Raw genomic sequence first — 23,415 nt, forward strand, 5'->3', positions numbered from 1 at the left:
GACGCAGAGCAGGCTCACCTTTGAGCACCGGCGCTCCAGATCTCCAAGTGCAACGGGCGCAGACAAGAACACCGAGCAGGAGGATGAGGACGCAACAGGGGGTGCAGAGATCAAGAACATGCTCTTAGCGATGGAAAAAGGCCTGCAAAGTAGCATGTCGGCGCTGGGGTCCAAGCTGGACGCCCTCACCTACAGAATGGACAATATGGCAGAGCGCATTGATAAGCACGCAGAGCGCCTGGACATGTCAGAGAGGAGGCTAACTGAGGCATAGGAGGCGCAGATGGAGTTAGGCACTGACCAGAAGAGATTAGACAAGATGATGCAGGCGTTGCAGGACAAAACAGAAGATTTGAAGGCCCGCTCCCGTCGTTGTACCCTCCAAATAACGGGCCTGCCGGAAACGACACCAACTGGCAATATGGAGCTCTTCATCGAGAAGCTGCTGACCACCCTGCTTGGAGCCGACGCTTTTTCCTCGATGTTTGTGGTGTAGCGTGCCCATTGCTCCTTAGGCTTGCGCCCACGCCCGTGTGCCCCACCGTGCCCCATCATAGCTAAACTGCTCAATTACAGAGACAGGGACGCAGCTCTGAGACAAGCGAGGAAAAGAAAAACTCTACATTATGAGGGCTCGAAGATATCACTCTACCCTGACTTTACCGCCAAAGTGCAGGAAGCCCGCAAACACTTTGCCCCGCTGAAGCGCCAGCTGCGAGACCTCGGACTTGACTATGCCATGCTCTATCCTGCAAAGCTCCGTGTCAATCGGCATGGCCACTCGCATCTGTTCACTGACCTTAGAGCATTGAAGCAAGCCTTAAAGACCTGGTCCAAAGAGAAGAGCAAGGAGGCAAATGTGCCTGCGGAGGAGGGGGAGGGTGGTGAGTCGCTAGAGGATCGCGAGTAGCCGCAGAATGCCGGATGACTAATTGACTTGGTAAGGGTTTGGATTCTGTGGTCCGGGGCGGGTGTTGTCGCCTGCCTTGCGGCTGTTCTGCCTTACGGTTGTCCTTTTCACATTTAACTGCGCTGGGATCAGACTCTTCGCAGACTTGGTGATCCCCACCAACCACCTCCATATACCTCTGTATTAACATTGCCGATGCTCGGAAGGGGAAAGACTCTTTGTTCTTCAGTTGCGGTGGTACTCGGCCCCTGCAGAGCCTATTCTTAGGTCCTGAGGAACTGTACAGTCCTACTGGTGGTCGAAGTAACCTCATTGATGCACACTATAGACTGCTGCGGGTGGGGGCAAGGGAGGTCCCAGAGTAGTGAGCGTTCGCACTCCTAGTTGGTGCCTGGCAACCTTGGCCCCCGCGTGCACACCACCTGATTTGTCTCTATGGAGACTACCATGTTAGAGTTGCGGGTTGGGAGGGGGGGAGGGTAGGGGGGATCTGCACGGCCCAGTTGGCGAGGGTCGACTGTGGGTGGGGGGGGGAGGGGGAAAGACTTGTTTGTGGTATTAATGTGGTATGGGGGGGTTGTTCTTGCACACAGATTCCGTTCACTGGTCAGGCTGGACTTACGCGAATATTGCACAATCATACACTGAGTCACCTTTGCCGCCACTGAGCACACCTAAAACAGGGGGCGATTCCTCCCCTATGACACTTAAACCTCTGACGTGAAATGTGAGGGGGCTGAATGACTTCCGCAAGCTGCGGAAAGTGATGAACTACTTAAATCGTCTCCACGTGGACATAGCCCTCCTACAGGAGACGCATTTGCCACTCACGAGCGGGATGATGCGCAGCAGGTGCATGGAAGGTAACACTATAGCTGCGGGTTTTACGACTCATGCTAGAGGGGTCCTTATCTGAGTGAACCCAAAATCCAAGCTCACATTAACCTCACTAAGGGTAGAGACAGAGGATCGCTATGTGGTTGCGCGCTGCAAAGGCCCTAGAGTGGACCTTATTGTGGTCAACGTCTATGGTCCGAACTTTGACTCCCCAGACTTCTTCCAATCTGTTGCAGATATTATTCGCACTCACAGTACTACACAAATCCTTTGGGGTGGTGACCTTAATTTAGTACTAAACCCAGATCTGGACAGGTCCGCAGGTCCACATCGCAAACCATCTGCCGCGGCACAACTGCTAAGTACATTGCTCATTAGCTTAGACATGGAGGACGTATGGAGGGACAGACACCCGATGCAGGGGGGGTGGGAGGGTACACCCACTACTCGGCCTACTATGACATTCACACTAGGATTGACTATTGGCTAACTTCCTCCACGGTGATTGTGAGAAGTTGGCCTGATATATGATGTTCACTAGTTCTAGTGACCACCTTGTATCAGTCCAAACAACCCTTATGGTGATTGGTTGTAAGTCAACCTTTATAGACCAGCTATCCTAATGGTAGCATGGACAAAGCAGTCTTAGGCTAAACTCTTTTGGCATGTGAAGCCAGCTGTTTTACCACAATATAACCCCTTGAATACCAAATGAAAGGACACCACACAGGTTGTTATGAAAATAAGCTATATATTTATTAATAACAACACCTCTGAACTCTTTATGAGGTCAGAGGGCTAAGCACATGACAATACTACAAAAGAAATACGAGTTCACACGATATCTACAAGTGTGCCTGAGGGGCACGGCAAACCATATACTCAAAACAATGGAATGCGAGGAAGGAAAATACTGTAAGGAGATCCAGGGGCTGGAGGATCGCTGGGACTACGCTACGAACTAGGTATGTAAGGAGCAGGAGGCCCACGGGACTCACGTGCAGAGTGGGAACTCTCACGCGGGATGCGTACCAACGTCTATGGATGCTACAGTTTAGAAAGTTACGGATTCCGGACGAACCCGGCTGGATGGAGGGAAAACAACAGTGGACCTGGACACTAGGATAGTGCACACAGACTTCAGCACCTAGGAGCTTTAGTTACCTAACCCACAGGCTGCGGGTGCATAGGGCTGAAGTTGCGTCGGGTTTGCTGCGTTGATCCCGGTGATGCCTGAAACAAGGAGTTGCTGGCAGGCAGCCAGATGGAGGAGTCCGGTGGTTCCAAGGATGGAACTGGAAGGAAGAAGTCCTGAAAGGGAAGGGGACAGAGTCTTGGTCACTAGCCAGTGACGGTGCTGGAACCAGGAGGGAACCAGATGCTGTCGCCGCAGTCAGGTGAAGGAAGGGTCACTTCTCTCTGTAGCTGCCCGGACCAGGAGCTGCTCTTCACGACCAGGCTGGAGGCACGAGCTGTCCCACGTAGTCTGCTGCTGTCGGCGGTGTCGGATCGTCGATCTGGACAACAGGCCTTGGCTAATGCAAGCCACGCGGTGAAACAAAGATGGCGTCTGGTGTGGACCAGGAGGGTCCGGGGTGCTTCTCTTTCACAAGGAAGAAGGGGCCAGTCTGGGGGACCAGACTAGCAGTGTCGAAATCTTCGGGTCGTCGTCTCAGAGGTCACTATCCAGCCGGCAAGTGACCAGGCAACAGGAAGGGCAGCAACCAGGCAAAAGGGCCCCACGCAGATCACGGGGATGCTGGGGGGCTGGTCTTTGGTGCAGGAGCTGCGTCGGTGTGGGGCTTCTCAGTCCCCAATGCACTCACTCGAGGAACCCTCGGGGGTCGTGCTGGAAGCGCTGTGCAGGTTTCTTCAAGATGGCCGTCTTCACGTTGCTCGTCGCACCAACGGGTCCCAGCTGTGCTGTGGATGTGGGTAGAGGTCAGAGAGGTCTGGAGGTCCGGGTCTTGTCGAGCTGAATCGTCGGATTCCGGGATGGAAGGACTTTGCAGCAAACCGCACAGGAGCTTGATGGTGCCTGCGAAGCAGGATGGTCACTCCCTGACCATAGGGGAGATTCTTCAGTCTTCTGATGTTCAGGAGGTCGAAGGTCAAGAGTGTCTTCGTGGAAGTTGTCAAGATTAATCTAACTGGGAATGGGACCAGCTCCTACCTTTATTCAGCTAAAGGGGGCTGCACTACGACTAGGTCCCTCCTCTTGGTGGGACCGGGAAGGGGGGTGGTTACACCCCCTATCCTTTGTCCAGTTTCCCGCCAGGGCTGGGGCTGGAGTGCCCCAGCAACTGGTTGGAACCGGTGAATGCACAGGGCACCTTGTGTGCCCCAGGCATGTCTCATTCCTTTCAGCCTTGGCCTACCTAATACACAAAATCCTGTCTGGGGTGGTGCAAGCACCTCCCAAGGCAGGAAACCCTTTGTCTGAGCCTCCCTCGCTGGAAGGACTCCCAGCAGCAGGAGGTCAGACTTGTGTCTGTGGTGGCAGCATCCATTTTGTGATGCTGAGGCTTGAGTTAACTTTAACCGGGGTTTACAGTTACATACATGTCGTGTCCCTCTAGAAGGGTGGAATGCTAGCCCCGTCACAAGAATTGGCGAGGGGGTAGTATTCTAATTCGTATGACACCTTACTCGACATGTTTTGATAATGTTATACCAGAGTTAGCATTTAACCGCGAGGATTATAATGCACTTAAGAGTATATGGTATAGCGTTATCATGGAACAGCTATTAGGACTTGGTTCCGCAAGCTGCAAACGGGCTCAGCTCATGCCAGAGCACCATCTCACATAATTCCAAGCACTCTGCCTTCAGGATTGATAAGGCCTTCCATAGAAGTGACTGATAGGAATATATGTGTCCATTTTAGGGTTAGATATAGGTATACTATATCTACAGCAAAGGGTGTTTACACCACCTTGCCCCAGCTGTCATGCAGCCAGTTGTGTCAGTTTTGGATGGCCAGCCAGGGGTGGCATAATACATGCTGCAGCCCCTGGTAGGCCCTGGGTACACCTATGCCCTGGATACCTAAGGTATACTGTACAGGGACTGATAAGGTGGCCCAGTACCAATTGGTAAATGCACCTAGGGTACATGGTTGTAATTTAGAGAGAACAGCTAGGCTGTGGGTCTGATTAGCAGGCCCACAGCCAGGGAAAGTCGTAAATCAGTGAAGCAAAAAGCAAAAATCTGGGGTGGCCATGGGTTTGCAGACCCCACTCTCCTACAGTGATGAGCCGTGTTAGGGACTGCAAGGTCCTACCGCGCACACTTTCGGATCACTCACCACTGCTGTTGGTACTAGACACCCCCAAGACTGCGATTCCCGACTTCACGTGGCGCTTCCCGCCATTCTCGCTCCTCGACCCAGTGTTCAGAGGTGAACTGGCAGAGGCTATAGAGGTCTTCTTTGTGACCACCACTGGTGGATAGTTTTCATACGGTCTGGGAAGCCTTCAAGGTGTATATCCGTGGAGTAGCCATGTCCAAGCACTCTAGCGTGCTAAAGTCCATCAGACAGAGGCTTTCAGAGTTAGAAAGCTACCTGCAGACACTAGAGGGGCGAAAACTGCGGAAACCCAGTACAGCCATCGCTGACGACATAAAGTCCCTTTTGACGGAAGACCACGAGGAGGCGGACAGGGAGGTTAAGCATATGGGTAAATATGCAACCGCGCGCTCCTATGGTGAGGGTGAGAGGCCTGGCTCTGTCCTTGCTAGACTCCTGAAGGGCAGAAGGGGAGGTCGCAGGTAACTGAGGAAATGCGTTACTTACCTGTAACTGCAGTTATCCAGTATTGGTGTCTTTCATAGATTCACATGCTTGAATCATTCCCCGTCGTCGAGATGGGAGTCCCCGGTACATAGAAAAGTAATGTCCTATAGACATACATAGAGAAAAGTAGGCCTAAGGGCCTTGCCTTAGTAGCCTATCTATGTCCTTTTGTAAAAAGGACCAAAATCCTGAAGGTAGCCAATCAGCTACCACCTCCCTCTAGAACCTTCCTGCCAGGAGCCTCAGTCTCTCAGATTTTCGTACGCACCAAGCTAGGTAGACGTAATATATGTTATAGAGGGAGAGATGAGACCTTCCTGGGGAGGCGGGAGGGTTGCAAGTGAATCTATGAAAGACACCAATACTGGATAACTGCAGTTACAGGTAAGTAACGCATTTCTTATCCAGTATTATGGGGGTCTTTCATAGATTCACATGCCTGAATCAGAGTAGCAAGCAATACATTATGCACATTTGTGATGGAACATTATGAGCAGTCTGAGATAATACGTATCATGCGACTAGTAACCATCAACAAGTACAAAGAATAAAGTAAATAAATGTGCATACCAGTACAGGATGGTGGGAAGGAGGAAGGCTCATCTTACTGGAATAGATGGCGAAGTACAGCCTGGCCCACAGCTGCATCCTGCATCAGTTCCGTATCCAGGCAGTAGTGCCTGGTAAATGTGTGCGGCGATTTCCAGGTCGCTGCCCTGCAAATGTCTAGAATCGTCACTCCAGCGAATAGTGCCGCCGATGTGGACACAGCTCTTGTGGAATGTGCTCGGACTTTGGAGTGTAATGGACGTCCGGCTTTGTCATGGCAAAAGGCAATTGCAGATGATATCCATCGTGAAATGCTTTGTTTGGAAAGTGGCATGCCTTTTCTTGGTCTGCTGAAAGCGATGAAAAGCGGATTCGTTTTTCTGAAATGTTGTGTTTTGTCTAGGTAAAATTTAAGACATCTTTTTAGGTCCAAAGAGTGAAGGGATCTTTCAGCGGCAGTACTGGGATTTGGGAAGAATGATCTGAGTATGAGTGGTTCATTTAAATGGAAGTCTGAGGGGACTTTAGGAATGAAGCGAGGATTAGTTCTCAAAATCGCTCTGTCTTCTTTGAACTGCATGAAAGGATCTTGTATGGAAAGAGCCTGTAACTCACTGACCCGTCTCGCTGAGGTCAAAGCCAAAAGAAGTGCTGTTTTCCACGAAATGTATTTGATATCAGCCCTATGGATGGGCTCAAACGGGTGTTCCATCAATTGGTTGAGTACCACATTAAGGTGCCATGTTGGTGGAACTGTTCGTGGCCGGGGAAATGATCTATAGAGCCATTTAAGGAATTGCTTTATTATTCTGTGGGACCACAGAGAGGGTCCTTTTGAAGTTCTTGTAAAGCGGGAGATTGCTGCCAGATGAACTCTGATAGAGGCATGGGAAAGTCCCGATTGTGCCAGATGTAATAAATATGGTAGTAACTGTTCCGGAGTGATCCGTAAGGGATGGAGAGCGTTGGCCCTACACCAAACACAAAAGCGTTTCCATTTCAGGGAATAAGTCTTGTTTGTGCTGTCTGCTCTTGCCTTAGCTAGGACATCCTTGCACTCCTGCGGGATGTTTAGTTGGTAGAACTCTCGGTACTCAGGAGCCATGCCGATAATCTGAGAGATTTCAGATTCGGGTGGAGTACCTGGCCGTTGGACATCGAGAGTAGGGATGGATGTTGGCCCAGATGGATTAATGGTTGGACTGAGAGGCGACGGAGGTCCGTGAACCAATGCTGCCTCAGCCAGTATGGGGCAATGAGGATCAAGGTGCAGTGGTCCGTTTTCATTTTCCGAATGACTCTCGTTATCAGGGGAAATGGCGGAAATGCGTACGCAAACACGTTGGGCCATGCGATGGAAAATGCATTTCCTAGTGACCGCGGTTGGGGATGCCAGCTTGCGAAGGTGTGGCATTTGGCGTTCTCCCTGGTGGCAAAGAGGTCTATTTGCGGTCTCCCCCATTCCGAGAAAATATTGTTCAGCACTTGTTGGTTGAGTTCCCATTCGTGGGACAGAGACCTCTGTCTGCTTAGAGCGTCCGCTATGACTTTGTCCTTGCCTGGGACATACTCTGCTGTTAGTGTGAAGTTGTTGTGTACCAGCCAGTTCCAGATGTTTTGCGATTCGCGAGATAGTGTTGGCGAACGTGTCCCTCCCTGCTTGTTCAGGTAGTGCATCGTTGTTGTGTTGTCCGTTCTTACAAGCACTGCTGAATTCTTGATGCGAGGGAGGAAGGCTTGGAGAGATAGGAGAACCGCCCTCAGTTCTAGGAGGTTGATATGTAGTTTCCTTCCTTGTTCTGTCCACTTGCCACTGATTTGTAATTCTTGAAGGACTGCCCCCCCCATCCTTCTAGAGAAGCATCTGTAGTTACCACATGTGGAGTTGCAGGCAGCAGGAACGTTAGACCTTTCGATAGGTTCTTGGCTGTTCTCCACCAGAGTAAGGCCTTGGTTATTTGTCGAGTAATGATGATGTGATCCTCGAAAGAACCTGTACATTGAGTCCACTGCTTGGTCAAGGCCTCCTGGAGGGGGCGCATTCTGAGCCGACAGTGTGGGATGAGTAGCATGCAAGAGGACATCATCCCTAGGAGGGACTTGAAAGTGCGGACTTTGATGGTGTTCCTCGAAGACACTGCGGTGGCCAGAGTGAGTAGTTTGTGTTTCCGTTCCCGAGACGGGAATGCTTTGGAAGAGGTCGTATTTAGAGTCGCCCCCAGGAATGTTATGACCGTGGAGGGCTGTAAAGTTGACTTTTCGTAGTTGAGTGTCAGACCTAGACGTTAGAAAATATTGAGACAGGTGTTGGAAGACATTTGTGCGTCTGTCATAGATGGTGCCTTCACCAGCCAGTCGTCCAGGTAGGGGAAGACCTGGTGTCCTTGCTGACGTAGGAAAGCTGCCACAGGAGCTAGGCACTTCGTGAAAATGCGAGGCGCTGATTTGAGGCCGAATGGGAGCACACAGAATTGGTAGTATTGACCTGCTACTGCGAATCTTAGGAATTTTTTTGTGGCGCCTGTGTATTGGGATATGGAATATGCGTCTTGCAGGTCTAAAGACGTCATAAAATCTCCTTCCTCTAGAGATCCCAAGATTTCCTGGATGGTCACTGTGAGAAGTTGGCCTGATATGCAGTGCTCACTATTCTAGTGATCACTATGTATCAGTCCAAACAACCCTTATTGATGATTGGTTGTAAGTCAACCTTATAGACCAGCTATCCTAGTAGCATGGATACGAGCAGTCTAAGGCTAAGACTCTAGAGGGCGTGTTAAGCCAGCTGTTTTACCATCACATTACCCCTTGAACACCAAGTGAAAGGACACCACACAAGTTGTTATGAAAATAAACAGATATTTATTTATAACAAGACTACCCTGAACTCTTTATGAGTCAGGGAGCTAAGCACACAACAAAACTCTTACGAAAATACTTTAAGTCGCACAATTGACACAAATGCCCTAGGGGCACGAAAAACCATATACACAGTAAGTGGAATGCAAACTTGCTAGCAGGTAAGTAGTACTTTTCTAGACTCAGGAATCGCTAGGCCTACAATTCTAAACACTGGGATTAGATGCAGGAGGCCTGTGGACATCGTGTGCAGAGTGGGAACTCTCACGCGTAAGGCGGGAAAAAGTCTATGGAGGCTAGCAGTTGCAAAGTTACTGTTCTCGGGCGAACCCGACTAGGTGGGTCGAAAACAAGAGTGGATCCGAACACTTAGGGTGTTGGACTATGCTGGAGCACCGGAGTACTCAGGTTACCTAGCCCAGGGGCTGCGGCTGCATAGGGTTGAAGTTGCGTCGGAAGCCCTCGTTGAAGATCCAGGAGCCTGAAGAAAGAGTTGCTGGCAGGCGGCCAGTGAAGAAAGTTCGGAGTGATCCAAGCCTGGATCAAGGAAGAAGAAACCTGTAAGCAGAGGGGGACCAAGTTCTGAATCACTAGCCAGTGATTTAGGTGGGCACCAGGATGGCACCGGACGAAGTCACCTCAGCCAGGTGAGTGGGCGCTGCTGGGCTCTGCAGTCTCTCGGACCAGGAGGCGTTGTCGGCGACCAGGATGGAGGTGCGAGCTGTCCCACGAAGGTACTTGCTGTCGACGTCGCTGGACCCAGGATTGGGCAACAAGTCTTGGCAAATGCAAGGCCCACGCGGTGGAGCTAAAATGGCGTCTTGAGTGGACCAGGAGGGCCCAGGTTGCTCCTCTTTTGGAGGGGAGCAAGGGCTAGTCTGGAGCAACCAGACCAGCAGTAGTTGTCGTCGTGGAGCGTCGTGAGAGGGCCACTAGCCAACGGGCAAGCGACCTGGACAACGCGGTGAGCAGCAAAAAGCAGAAGGGCCCCACGCAGATCTCGTGGATGCAGGGGGGCTGAACTTCGGCGCTGGAGCTGCTCAGGGTCGGGGCTTCTCTTACCCCAAAGCACTCAGTCGAGGGTCACTCGGGAGTCGTGCTGGACAAGCGTCGTGCAGTTCTGAAGATGGCCGGTCCCTCGAGGTCTCGTCACACCCACGGATCACAGCTGGGCTGATGATGTAGGTTGAGGTCAGAGGTGCCAGGGAAGCCGGTTCTCGTCGTGCTGGAGCAGTCTTGATCCGAAGGAGAGACAGGCAACAAAGCGCGATGCTTGGTTGGTGCCTGCTGCTGCAGGGTGACTACTCCTTAGTCACATGGGAGAAATCTTGAGAAGATTCTTGAGTTCCTTCTTGCAGAAAGTAGTTTCAGGATTCAAAGATGATCTGATTTGGAAGGGGGCCAGGTCCTACCTTTATCCTGCAAAAAGGGGCTGGCACGCGACTAAGTCCTGCCCTATGGGTGGGACTAGGAGGGGGGTGGTTACACCCCTCTCCTTTGGCGGGCTTTCCCCAGGCCAGGGGCTGGAGTGCCTCTGGAACTGGTTTCAGCCGGCCTATGCACAGTGAGCACCGGGGTGCCACTTGCAGTCACCTTCCTCTAAAGCCCTGCCTACCTAGGATACACAAAATCCTGTCTGGGACGGTGCTGGCACCGCCCCTGGCAGGAAACCCTTTGTCCTTGCCTCCTGGGCTGGGAGGACTCCCAGCTGCAGGAGGGCAGACTTGTGTCTCGGTGGCAGCATCCATTTTGTGGAGCTAAGGCTCTGTCTGACTTTAACCGGGGTTACAGGTCACATACATGTCGTGTCCCTCTAGAAGGGTGGAATGCTAACCCCGAAGCCAGAATTGGTGAGGGGTTAGTATTCCAATTCGTATGACACCTTAATCGACATGTTTTGATAAAGCGATACCAGAGTTGGCACATAACCGCGAGGATTATAATGCACTTAAGAGTATATGGTATGCGATATCATGGAAACGGCTAAGGGATGTATCCCGAAAGCCGCAGACAGGCTCAGCTCATGCCAGGGCACCATCTCACACGATTCCAAGCACTCTGCCTTCAGGATTGTTAAGGCCTGCCATAGGAGTGACTGATAGGAGATCTGTGTGTCCATATAGGTTTAGATATAGGAATACTATATCTATAGCAGAGGGTGAGTACACCACTCTGCCCCAGCTGTCAAGCAGCCAGTTGTGTCTGATTTAGTCAGCCAGTCCAGGGGTGGCATAATACATGCTGCAGCCCCTGGGAGACTTCTGGGTGCACCTCAGCCCTGGGTACAGGGACTTGAGAGGGCCCAGTGCCAATTCAGTACCTGGGTACAATTTGGAGTAGAGAGAACAGCTAGGCTGTGGGTCTGATTAGCAGGCCCACAGCCAGGGAAAGTCGTAAACCAGTGAAGCAAAAAGCAAAAATCTGGGTGATCATAGGATTGCAGACCCTACTCTCCTACAGTCACCATCCGAAACGATTGGCTCTTCAAGAATGTGTTGAGTGCCCTGAGATCTAGTATGGGCCTCCATTTCTTCTTTTTCTGTTGTATGAGAAAGAAGCGGGAATAAAATCCCTTCCCTTTTTGAGCTGATGGAACTCGCTCTATTGCTCCTTTTTTTTTTAACATCGAAGAGATTTCTTGAAGGAGTAATCTTAGGTGCCTGTGTTGAATCTTGCGAGGAGGAGTGAACGGGGGATTGAACTGAATTCCAATGAGTGTCCGTGTTGGATTAATTGGAGTACCCACCGATCCGTTGTTATTAATCTCCAATGGTGGAGGAAGTGTGTCAATTTTCCTCCAATTTTGAAAGAACGAGATGGTGGAGGGACTGGCTGTTGGAAATGGTCATTGGCGTCCGCCGGCTGGTTTCCTCTGGTTTTCCCCCCTGAAATTTGATCTCCCGTAGGAGGTCTGGCGACCTTGTTGCTGCTGCCGCTGCTGGTATTGCGAACGGTTTTGAGTATAGGAATAAGAGGATTTTCCTTGATATGATCCTCTGTAAGAGGGTTGACCCCTGCCCCTGTGCCCTCGAAAAGGCTGGTTTCTGAATTGTAATGTGCCGAGAGAGCGCGCTGTGTCTGTGTCTTTTTTGATTGTCTGTAAGGCCTCATCTATTTTTTCTCCAAATAGGTGTTGTCCGTCATAGGGCATGTCCAATACTTTGGTTTGGACCTCCTGGCGGAAGGATGTTGCTTTTAGCCATCCTTGTCTGCGCAAAACTGCCGCACCCGCTAGCTGTCTAAATCCTGTCATTGCGACATCTACAGCAGAATCGATGATTTCTGATGCTGACATTTGTCCCTCCTGAAGGAGCGATTGAACCTCATCCTTTAATTCTTTAGGTATTTCTGCTAGGTACGGGACAATGTCTTCCCACAATTGTCTGTTATATCTGCCTAGTAGCGCAATGGCGTTGGCTATCTTGACAGTCATTGCTGACGTTGTAGAAAATCGTTTGCCGATGCCGTCCAATTTCCTGCCCTCCTTGTCTGGTGGTGCTGACAGTGGAGAGGACGGATTTCTAGAGTTCTTTTGTGCGGCTTGGGTGACTACAGAATGTGGCTTGGGATGTGTATTAAGGCAGGTAGGTGCTGTTGTTGGTGCCTTATATTTCTTATCCAGTCTAGGTACCACTATTGAAACCGATGCAGGTGTTTGCATTAGTTGCTGACCTTGTTCCCAAATGTGATCTATTATGGGAATTGATCTAGCCGTCTTTTTCATTGGATCCTTAAAATCATATAGGAAACAGTCCGTTTCATGTGATTCCATGGTCATGTGGAACCTAGTGGCTGCTCTCTCTACCAAATTATGGAATCCGCCAATATCCACTGGCGGAGATTCCTAAGTATTGGGTTCAGGTGTGGCTGGAGAATGAGCGATATAATCTTCATCGTCTCTGTTATGGGACAGGTCGTCTCGAACCTCCCCTTCTTCTGGTTCCTCGCCCTCTTCATCAGAAGATTGAATGTGATGAACTGTTTCCCTCGCTTGAGGAATATCTAAAGGTTGTGGTCTTGTTTTTGGAGATGGTTGCGGTCTGGATGATACTGGAGATTTCTCCGTAGAAGGGGCCGTAGGTGATTCAGGGAATCGTTTTTTATAGTCTTGGATCAAGAATTGTAGATCGGTGACTATAGCTGCTGGAAGGCAGATCATGGGAGTGACTTGTGCGTGAACAGTCTCTTCCGTAAAAATGACCTCATCTCCATCGTCATCTGTGCTCTGGCATTTCACCATAGTAGCTTGATCGAACTAGTCATCTTCTGAATCATCATCTTGTAGCAGACAAGATGGGGGTAATCTCTGTACCCTACTTGGAGATGTCAAATCTGGTGTAATAGAGTTTTTAGAAATCTTTTTTGGCGGTATCAAATCTGATTTTTTCCATGGCGTCGACAATGTTGTCGTCGACGACTACGTCGTCGTCGGTGCGGACGTCAATTGTTTTTCAATCGTCGACGATGAGGTCGTCGGCGATGTTGTCGTCGACGGTGCTTTCGGCATCGACGGTCCTGTCGACGGTGACTTCGTCGCCGACAGCGTGCTCGTCGACGGTACCTTCGTCGACGGCGTACTCGTCGACGGTGACTTTGACGTCGACGCTGCTTTTAACGTCGTCGAGGTCTTCGTCGACGGTGCGCCAGATGTCGATGGCGTCTTCGTCGACGGTGTAGGTGTCGACGGTTTTGGTCTCGTCGTCGACGGTGTCGTCGTCATCGACGATGACGTCGACGGAACCTTGATCAACGTCGATTGCTTTTTTAGAAGTATAATCGATGACAGTGGCTTACCCGCCGTCGACGATTGAGTGGTCGTCGTCGATGAAGAGGCGGACGACGCCATTGTAGTCGACACCGTCGTCTTCGATGTGGAGACATAGGTCGTTTTTCTTGAAGAAAACGTCGACGAACTCGTCGATGACTGCGTTGGCTTCCTGAATGACATCATCTCTGGTTTTTAGTCTGTTCAACCAGAAGAGCAGTCTTCCTTCTCTGTCTTTAAGAGTCTTAGTAGAGAATGTTCTACAAATCCTACATTCTTTAGGAGAATGGTCAGGGTAAGGACAGTAGAGGCAAGTGTCATGCTTGTCATCGACATGCAGTCTCTTCTTACCACAAGATGAACAGGCTCTGAACAGACCCTTCTTCTGCTGATCAGCCATAGTTGTTTGTTGAAGAAAATATCCAAGTTTTGGTGAAGAAAAGATAAATCCAAGAAACCTGAGGAGAGCTCAGGTGGAGACTCCCTAGCACAACGTGCGGTAGAAAATCTGAGAGACTGAGGCTCCTGGCAGGAAGGTTCTAGAGGGAGGTGGTAGCTGATTGGCTACCTTCAGGATTTTGGTCCTTTTTACAAAAGGACATAGATAGGCTACTAAGGCAAGGCCCTTAGGCCTACTTTTCTCTATGTATGTCTATAGGACATTACTTTTCTATGTACCGGGGACTCCCATCTCGACGACGGGGAATGATTCAGGCATGTGAATCTATGAAAGACACCCATAATACTGCATAACTGAAGACTTCTCACGACGGTACCACCACTGATGAACAAGAGATAGCACATGCCTTCCGGAACTATTACTCGGACCTCTTCGCTTCAAAGAGTCGGACCTCTACAATTCAAAGAGTGGTGGTCGCACAGATGAGATTAGGGACTACCTGGAGCACATAGACCTGCCTATGCTCTCTGTACGAGAGTAGGGTCTGCAATCCTATGATCACCCAGATTTTTGCTTTTTGCTGCACTGGTTTACAACTTTCCCTGGCTGTGGGCCTGCTAATCAGACCCACAGCCTAGCTGTTCTCTCTATCCAAATTGTACTCAGGTACTGAATTGGCACTGGGCCCTCTCCAAGTCCCTGTACCCAGGGCTGAGGTGTACCCAGAAGTCTCCCAGGGGCTGAAGCATGTATTATGCCACCCCTGGGCTGACTAACTAAACTGACACAACTGGCTGCACGACAGCTGGGGCAAGGTGGTGTACTCACCCTTTGCTTTAGATATAGTATACCTATGTCTAACCCTAAAATGGACACACAGATCTCCTATCAGTCACTCCTATGGCAGGCCTTAACAATCCTGAAGGCAGAGTGCTTGGAATCGTGTGAGATGGTGCTCTGGCATGAGCTGAGCCTGTCTGCGGCTTTCGGGATCCATCCCTTAGCCGTTTCCATGATATCGCATACCATATACTCTTAAGTGCATTATAATCCTCGCGGTTATATGCCAACTCTGGTATCGCTTTATCAAACCATGTCGAGTAAGGTGTCATACGAATTGGAATACTAACCCCTCGCCAATTCTGGCGACGGGGTTAGCATTCCACCCTTCTAGAGGGACACGACATGTATGTAACCCCTAACCCCGGTTAAAGTCAAACAGAGCCTCAGCTCCACAAAATGGATGCTGCCACCGAGACACAAGTCTGCCCTCCTTCTGCTGGGAGTCCTCCCAGAGCAGGAGATAAGGACAAAGGGTTTCCTGCCAGGGGCGGTGCCAGCACCGTCCCAGACAGGGTTGTGTATTGTAGGTAGGCAGGGCTTTAGAGGAAGGTGACTGCACGTGGCACCCCGGTGCTCACTGTGCATAGGCTGGCTGGAACCAGTTCCAGGGTCACTCCAGACCCTGTGCTGGGGAAAAGCCCGCCAAGGAAGTGGGTGTAACCACCCCCCTCCTAGTCCCACCCCTAGGGCAGGACTTAGTCGCGTGCCAGCCCCTTTTTACAGGATAAAGGTAGGAACTGGCCCCCTTCCAAATCAGATCATCTTTGAATCCTGAAACTACTTTCTACGAAAGGAACTCAAGACTTCTTCCTAAGATTTCTCCCTTGTGGCTAAGGAGTAGTCACCCTGCATCCGCAGGCACCATCTAAGAACACTGCGGTCTGCTGCAAGGCCTTCCTCCGGAATCCGACTGACCAGCTCGACGAGAACCGGCTTCCCTGGCACCTCTGACCTCTACCCACCTCTACAGCCCAGCTGAGAACCGTGGGTGCGACGAGACCTCGAGGGACCGGCTATCTGCAAGAATGCACGACTTCTTTCCAGCAAGCCCGCCGAGTAATTTCCTGGTGAGTGCTTTGGGGTCCGAGAAGCCCCGACCCTGAGCAGCTCCAGCACCGAAGTGCAGCCTCCCAGCATCTCCACGATCTGCGTGGGGCCCTTCTGCCTTTTGCTGCTCACCGCGTTGTTTGGCTACTAGCCCGCTGGCTTGTGGCCTTCTGAACGACGCCCGACGACATTTCTGCTGCTGGTCTGGTTGCTCCAGGCTGGCCCTTGCTCCCTTCCAAAAGAGGAGCACCCCGGACCCTCCTGGTCCACTCAAGACGCCATTTTGAGTCCACCGCGTGGTCTTGAATTAGCCAAGGCTTGTTGCCCAATCCTGGGTAACTTCGACGCCGACAGCTTCATCCATCGTGGGACAGCTCGCCTCTCCATCCTGGTCGAAGACAACGCCTCCTGGTCCGTGAGATCTGCAGAGCCAGCGTCGCCCACTCACCTAGTCGAGGTGACTTCGCCCGGTGCCATCCTGGTGCCCACTTAATCACTGGCTAGTGATTCAAGAACTTGGTCCCCTCTGCTTTCAGGTTTTCTTCTTCCTTGATCCAGGCTTGGATCCATCGAACTTTCCTTCACTGGTCGCCTGCCAGCAACTTCCTTCTTCCAGGCTCCTGGTCCGGCAACGAGATTCCCGGCGTCTTTTCAGACCTATGCAGCTGCAGCCCCTGGGCTAGGTAACTTCGGCACTTCGGTGTCCCAGCATAGCCTCACTATCCTAGGGTCAGGATCCACTGTCGTTTTCTTCCTACCAGGTCGGGTTCGCCCGTGAACACTAACTTTGCCTTTACTAGCTTCCATAGACTTTGTCCCGCATCCCGCGTGAGAGTGCACACTCTGCACCCGAGTCCCCTAGGTCTCCTAGAAGTAATCTAACGATTCTATAGTCAAGTCCTAGCGATTCCAAAGCCTATTAGTACTGTACTTACCTGCTAGTAATTTCGCATTCCACTTTTTAAGTATATGGTATTTCGTGCCCCTCGGGCATTTGTGTATAACGTGCTAACTTAAGTATTTTCATAAGAGTTTTGTTGTGTGCTTAGCACCCTGTCCTCATAAAGAGTACAGGGTTGTTGTGATTCTAATAAATACATTGTTTATTTTCATAACACTTGTGTGGTGTCCTTTCACTGGGTGTTCAAGGGGTAATGTGATGGTAAAACAGCTGGCTTAACACGCCCTCTAGAGTCTTAGCCTTAGACTGCTCGTATCCATGCTACTAGGATAGCTGGTCTATAAGGTTGACTTACAACCAATCATCAATAAGGGTTGTTTGGACTGATATATAGTGATCACTAGAATAGTGAACACTGCACATCAGGCCAACTTCTCACATTGGTGAGCAGCGGTTGGGATTTGAGCTTGCTGTTGTTTTACCACACATGCCCTAAGAATATCTTGTGAAAGATCACATAAGTACTAAAGGTACATATAACTTAGCTTAGAATACTCTGAGTTCTACTGAACCAGCTGTTGTAGCTCCTAGGGCCTAGCACACCCTAAACTACAACTCTAGCAAGGGATCAGTAGGCAAACATATAGTGTAGGTAAGTGCACCACTTACACCCCACTAGAAAAGCATGTCTACCCAGGGAGATTCTACTGAGACTCCCCTGGTCAGTGTTGACCCTCCACAGGTCACTTCAAGATATGCAGCTCTCAGTTTCCAGGAGATGAGACAAATCTGTGTCTCCAGAAAACTGAAGCAGGGGTCTAACCCCACCATTCCCTTTTTAATAGGTCTCTTAGAGACTTATGATGCGAGAAAGCTTTCTCAGCTAGATGGGAATATGCCAGCCTTAGAGGGTACCTCTGGGGATCCAGACCTCCCCAACATTGCCAATGCAGTTGAGGAGGAGGAGGATCAGGAGGAACTCTCTGGGGATGAGGTAGACAAAGGTCTTGAGGTAGTCAGAAGGCTAACCAGGGCCAACTTAGACTTACTTGGGCTAGGATCTGGGGGACCCCCAGTACTAACCCGAAGTGGGCCTAACCTTGGAGTTAGGAGAGATAGATCTCTTTCTAGGGACTCCAATAGATCTCTGCACTCTAATGCCTCTTCTCAGGGGAGAAGGAATCCTCCACAGAGGAGATTTACTTCCCCTCAGAGAAAGGAGCATGAAGCTAGGATGAGACAAGCTGAACTGAGGATTGAAAGGGAAGAAATTGCCCTGGCCAAAGAGAAGCTTGCCCTGGCCAGAGAGCAGCAGATGAGTGGGTTAGCTCCCACTGGTGGCAGCAATCTCCCAAGAGATAGAGAGAAGGGTTTAGATACTAAACACCTGACTAAGATAGTGCCCCCCTTTAAGCAAGGGGATGATATCCAGAAATGGATGGCTGCTCTGGAGAGGGCCTGCACTGTGCAGTGCATTCCCCAGAGTCAGTGGGCAGCTATACTGTGGCTCTCCTTTGATGGTAAAGGTAGAGATAAGCTCCTCACTACAAGAGTAGAGGATGCTAACAATTACCAGGTCCTGAAGAATACACTGGTTGATGGGTTTGGTTTAACCACTGAGCAGTACAGGTTGCTGTTCAGAGACACCCAGAAAACTCAGTCTCAGGACTGGTCTGACTTTGTGGATTGTGCCACTAAGGCTTTGGAGGGCTGGTTGCTGGGTAGCAAGGTTACAGATTACACAGGATTGTATAATCTAATGATGAGAGAACAAATTTTAAACAATTGTCAGAACCAGTTGTTGCACCAGCACCTTGTTGATTCAGATCTGACCTCTCCCCAAGAATTGGGAAAGAAGGCAGACAAATGGGTCAGGACAAGGATCAAGCAGAACCAGAACCAGGGTGGTCAGAAGAAAGCAGACCAGAAGGGTAATGTTAAGAATGAGCAAAATGACCAGAAGTCTTCACCAGGTCCCCAACAAACCAAAGAGGGTGGGGGTCAGGCTTCCCAGAAGAAGAAGACTCAAGAAGGCCAGTCAAAAAGGTGGTGCCAGTACTGTAAAAGTAAATCTCACTGGTTTAGTGAGTGCACCAAAAGAGGAGGACAAACTCCTGCCACTACAGCCCCTAAGGCAACTGCACCCCCTAGTACAGTCAGTAGTGGTAGTGTACCTCCCAAGGCATTAGTTGGGTTAACCTTGGGAACTGAGGGGTCTGACAACTTAGTTGGCACACTCACTCAGGCTGTCCTTGTCTGTACAGGAGATATGGATATAACCCCTGAAATAAGTCCCAATACTTTGGGCAAATACAGGCAGACACCTTTGATAAATGGCAAAATGGCTCAGGCCTATAGGGACACTTGTGCCAGTGTCACCATGGTGACACCTAACTTTGTGGACCCTGGACAGATCATGCCAGGTACTGATTTCCTGGTGACCAATGCCAGCAATGTCACTACTAGTCATAGTGTGGCAATTGTGGCTTTCTCCTGGGGTGGAGTGAAGGGACAAAAGAAAGTTGTAGTCAGATAAGACCTCCCAGTTGATTGTTTGTTGGGCAATGATTTGGAGTCATCACAATGGTCAGAAGTGGAGCAGAGGACTCACATGGAAATGTTAGGCTTGCCAGCACATGTGCTTGCTGTGACTAGGTCACAGGCCAGAAAATGCCCCACTGAACAGGTGCTGGATCCTGAAATGATGGACCAGACACCTTCCAAGAAGAAGAGCAGTAAGGGTAAGGCTTTGCCTTCCCCCTTGCCCCAGGTTGAGGATCAAGTCTCTGAGGAGGCTGATCTGGAAGAGCTGAGGGAAACTGAGCCTAAAGAGCTTGAACTTGATCAAGTTGAGTTTCTGGGCTCAGGGGGACCCTCCAGAGCAGACCTGGGGAAGGAACAGTTGAGCTGCCCTTCCCTTGAACCCCTCAGACAGCAGGCTGCTGCTGAGGCTGCAGGGAATGCCACAGGTGCCCACAGGGTATACTGGGAAGATGGACTCCTGTACTCTGAGTCAAGAGACCCCAAGCCTGGTGCAACCAGGAGGCTGGTCATCCCCTTGTCTCTGAGAGGTTTCCTTCTCACCTTGGCCCATGAGATTCCCCTTGCAGGTCACTTAGGTCAGACAAAGACTTGGGACAGGCTTGTCTCACACTTTCACTGGCCCCATATGAATGAGAATACCAAGGAGTTTTGTCGCTCCTGTGTCACTTGCCAAGCCAGTGGTAAGTCAGGTGGCACAACAAAGGCCCCCCTCATACCACTACCTGTGGTGGGGGTTCCCTTTGAAAGAGTGGGGATTGACATTGTTGGTCCAATGGAACCCCAGACAGCATCAGGGCACAAGTTTATACTGGTGGTGGTGGATCATGCCACCAGGTATCCTGAAGCTATTCCCCTTAGGACCACTACAGCACCTGTAGTGGCAAGAGCCCTAGTTGGAGTGTTCTCCAGAGTGGGTTTCCCTAAGGAGGTCGTTTCTGACAGAGGTACAAACTTCATGTCAGGATATCTGACTGCAATGTGGAAGGAGTGTGGTGTGAACTACAAGTTCACCACACCCTACCACCCACAATGCAATGGGCTTGTTGAGAGATTCAACAGGACCCTCAAAGGGATGATTCATGGGCTACCTGAAACTCTTAGGAGAAGATGGGATGTCCTGATCCCCTGCCTCTTGTTTGCTTACAGAGAGGTCCCACAGAAGGGGGTTGGCTACAGCCCTTTTGAGCTTCTGTATGGACATCCTGTAAGAGGACCCCTGTGTTTGGTGAAGGAAGGATGGGAGAGACCTCTCAAAAAGCCTGCAACCAACATAGTGGACTATGTACTTGGTCTCCGCTCCAGGATGGCTGAATACATGGAAAAGGCATCTAAAAACCTTGAGGCCAGCCAAGAACTTCAAAAAGCTTGGCATGACCAAAAGGCTGTTCTGACTGTGTACCAGCCAGGACAGAAGGTGTGGGTGCTGGAGCCAGTGGCCCCAGCAGCTCTGAAAGACAAATGGTCTGGGCCCCACACCATCATTGAGCAAAAGGGAGAGGTTACCTACTTGGTGGACCTTGGAACTCCCAGGAGCCCTCTCAGAGTGCTCCATGTTAACAGGCTCAAGGCATATGTTGACAGGAAGGACATGAGCTTGCTCATGGCCACAGATGAGGGACAGGAGGAAGAGAGTGACCCTCTCCCAGACCTGCTCACTCAGAATCCTGATGATGGATCAGTTGATGGTGTTGTCTTTTGTGGCAGCCTCACTGAACATCAGCAACAGGATTGCAGGCAAGTTCTGCAATCCTACAGACATATGTTCTCTCTGACACCCAGCCAAACTGATTGGTGTACCCATGATGTTGACACTGGAGACAGTCTGCCTGTCAAGAGTAAAATCTACAGACAGCCTGATCATGTTAGAGACTGCATCAAAACTGAAGTGCAGAAAATGTTGGAGCTGGGATTCATTGAGCCCTCAGATAGCCCTTGGGCTAGCCCAGTAGTTCTAGTGCCAAAGCCTCACACCCAGGGTGGTAAGAAAGAGGTGAGGTTTTGCGTAGACTACAGAGGCCTCAATGCAGTCACTAAGACTGATGCCCACCCAATACCAAGAGCAGATGAACTTATAGATAAATTGGCTTCTGCCAACTTCTTAAGTACATTTGATTTGACAGCTGGGTATTGGCAAATCAGGTTAGCTGAGGAGGCCAAACCCAAGACAGCATTTTCTACCCCTGGAGGGCATTATCAATTTGTGGTAATGCCCTTTGGACTGAAAAATGCACCTGCCACCTTCCAAAGGTTGGTGAATCAAGTCCTCACTGGGCTGGATGACTTCTGTGCAGCTTATCTTGATGATATTGCTGTCTTTAGCTCCACCTGGGAGGATCACCTGGTCCACCTGAGGAAAGTGTTAGAGGCCCTGCAAAAGGCAGGCCTCACTATCAAGGCCACAAAGTGCCAGATAGGGCAGACACAGGTTGTGTACCTGGGCCACCTTGTGGGTGGAGGCCAGGTTCAGCCACTGGAGAGTAAGATACAGGCCATCAAGGACTGGACTCCTCCAATCACCCAGACTCAGGTTCGAGCTTTCTTGGGCCTGACTGGGTACTATAGGAAGTTTGTCAGAAATTATGGGTCCATAGTGACCCCTCTTAATGACCTGACAAGCAAAAAGATGCCAAAGAAAGTTCAGTGGACAGCAAGCTGTCAGAAAGCATTCAATGACCTAAAGCAGGCCATGTGCACAGCACCTATCCTAAAGAGTCCAGATTACTCCAAGCCATTCATTGTCCAAACAGATGCTTCTGAGTTGGGTGTGGGGGCTGTTCTGTCTCAACTGAATTTTGATGGTAATGATCAGCCTATTGCTTTCATTAGTAGGAGGTTGACACCCAGAGAGAAAAATTGGTCAGCTATTGAGAGGGAGGCCTTTGCTGTGGTCTGGGCCCTGAAGAAGCTGAGGGCCTACTTGTTTGGCACTCACTTCACCATTCAGACAGACCATAAGCCCCTCTTGTGGCTAAATCAGATGAAGGGTGAAAACCCCAAACTGCTTAGGTGGTCCATTTCCCTACAGGGGATGGATTTTACAGTGGAGCATAGACCTGGTACTGATCACAGCAATGCTGATGGGCTCTCCAGGTATTTCCACTTAGAGCAAGAAGACTCACCTGGTCAAGGTTAGTTTATTGTCCCAAAGTTTGGGGGGGGGGTCATGTAGGAGAGTAGGGTCTGCAATCCTATGATCACCCAGATTTTTGCTTTTTGCTGCACTGGTTTACGACTTTCCCTGGCTGTGGGCCTGCTAATCAGACCCACAGCCTAGCTGTTCTCTCTATCCAAATTGTACTCAGGTACTGAATTGGCACTGGGCCCTCTCCAAGTCCCTGTACCCAGGGCTGAGGTGTACCCAGAAGTCTCCCAGGGGCTGAAGCATGTATTATGCCACCCCTGGGCTGACTAACTAAACTGACACAACTGGCTGCACGACAGCTGGGGCAAGGTGGTGTACTCACCCTTTGCTTTAGATATAGTATACCTATGTCTAAACCTAAAATGGACACACAGATCTCCTATCAGTCACTCCTATGGCAGGCCTTAACAATCCTGAAGGCAGAGTGCTTGGAATCGTGTGAGATGGTGCTCTGGCATGAGCTGAGCCTGTCTGCGGCTTTCGGGATCCATCCCTTAGCCGTTTCCATGATATCGCATACCATATACTCTTAAGTGCATTATAATCCTCGCGGTTATATGCCAACTCTGGTATCGCTTTATCAAACCATGTCGAGTAAGGTGTCATACGAATTGGAATACTAACCCCTCGCCAATTCTGGCGACGGGGTTAGCATTCCACCCTTCTAGAGGGACACGACATGTATGTAACCCCTAACCCCGGTTAAAGTCAAACAGAGCCTCAGCTCCACAAAATGGATGCTGCCACCGAGACACAAGTCTGCCCTCCTGCTGCTGGGAGTCCTCCCAGAGCAGGAGATAAGGACAAAGGGTTTCCTGCCAG

The 23,415-nt window shown here is 50.3% G+C and overlaps 1 protein-coding gene across 1 annotated transcript in view; it reads right to left on the reverse strand.

The window, feature by feature from the left end:
• Window positions 1-23,415, reverse strand: part of LOC144755671 (chromodomain-helicase-DNA-binding protein 8-like) — a 1,307,007-nt gene that overhangs the window by 564,680 nt on the left and 718,912 nt on the right.

This window comes from Lissotriton helveticus, chromosome 5_1 (genome assembly GCF_964261635.1).
Source record: "Lissotriton helveticus chromosome 5_1, aLisHel1.1, whole genome shotgun sequence".
Taxonomy (NCBI): domain Eukaryota; kingdom Metazoa; phylum Chordata; class Amphibia; order Caudata; family Salamandridae; genus Lissotriton; species Lissotriton helveticus.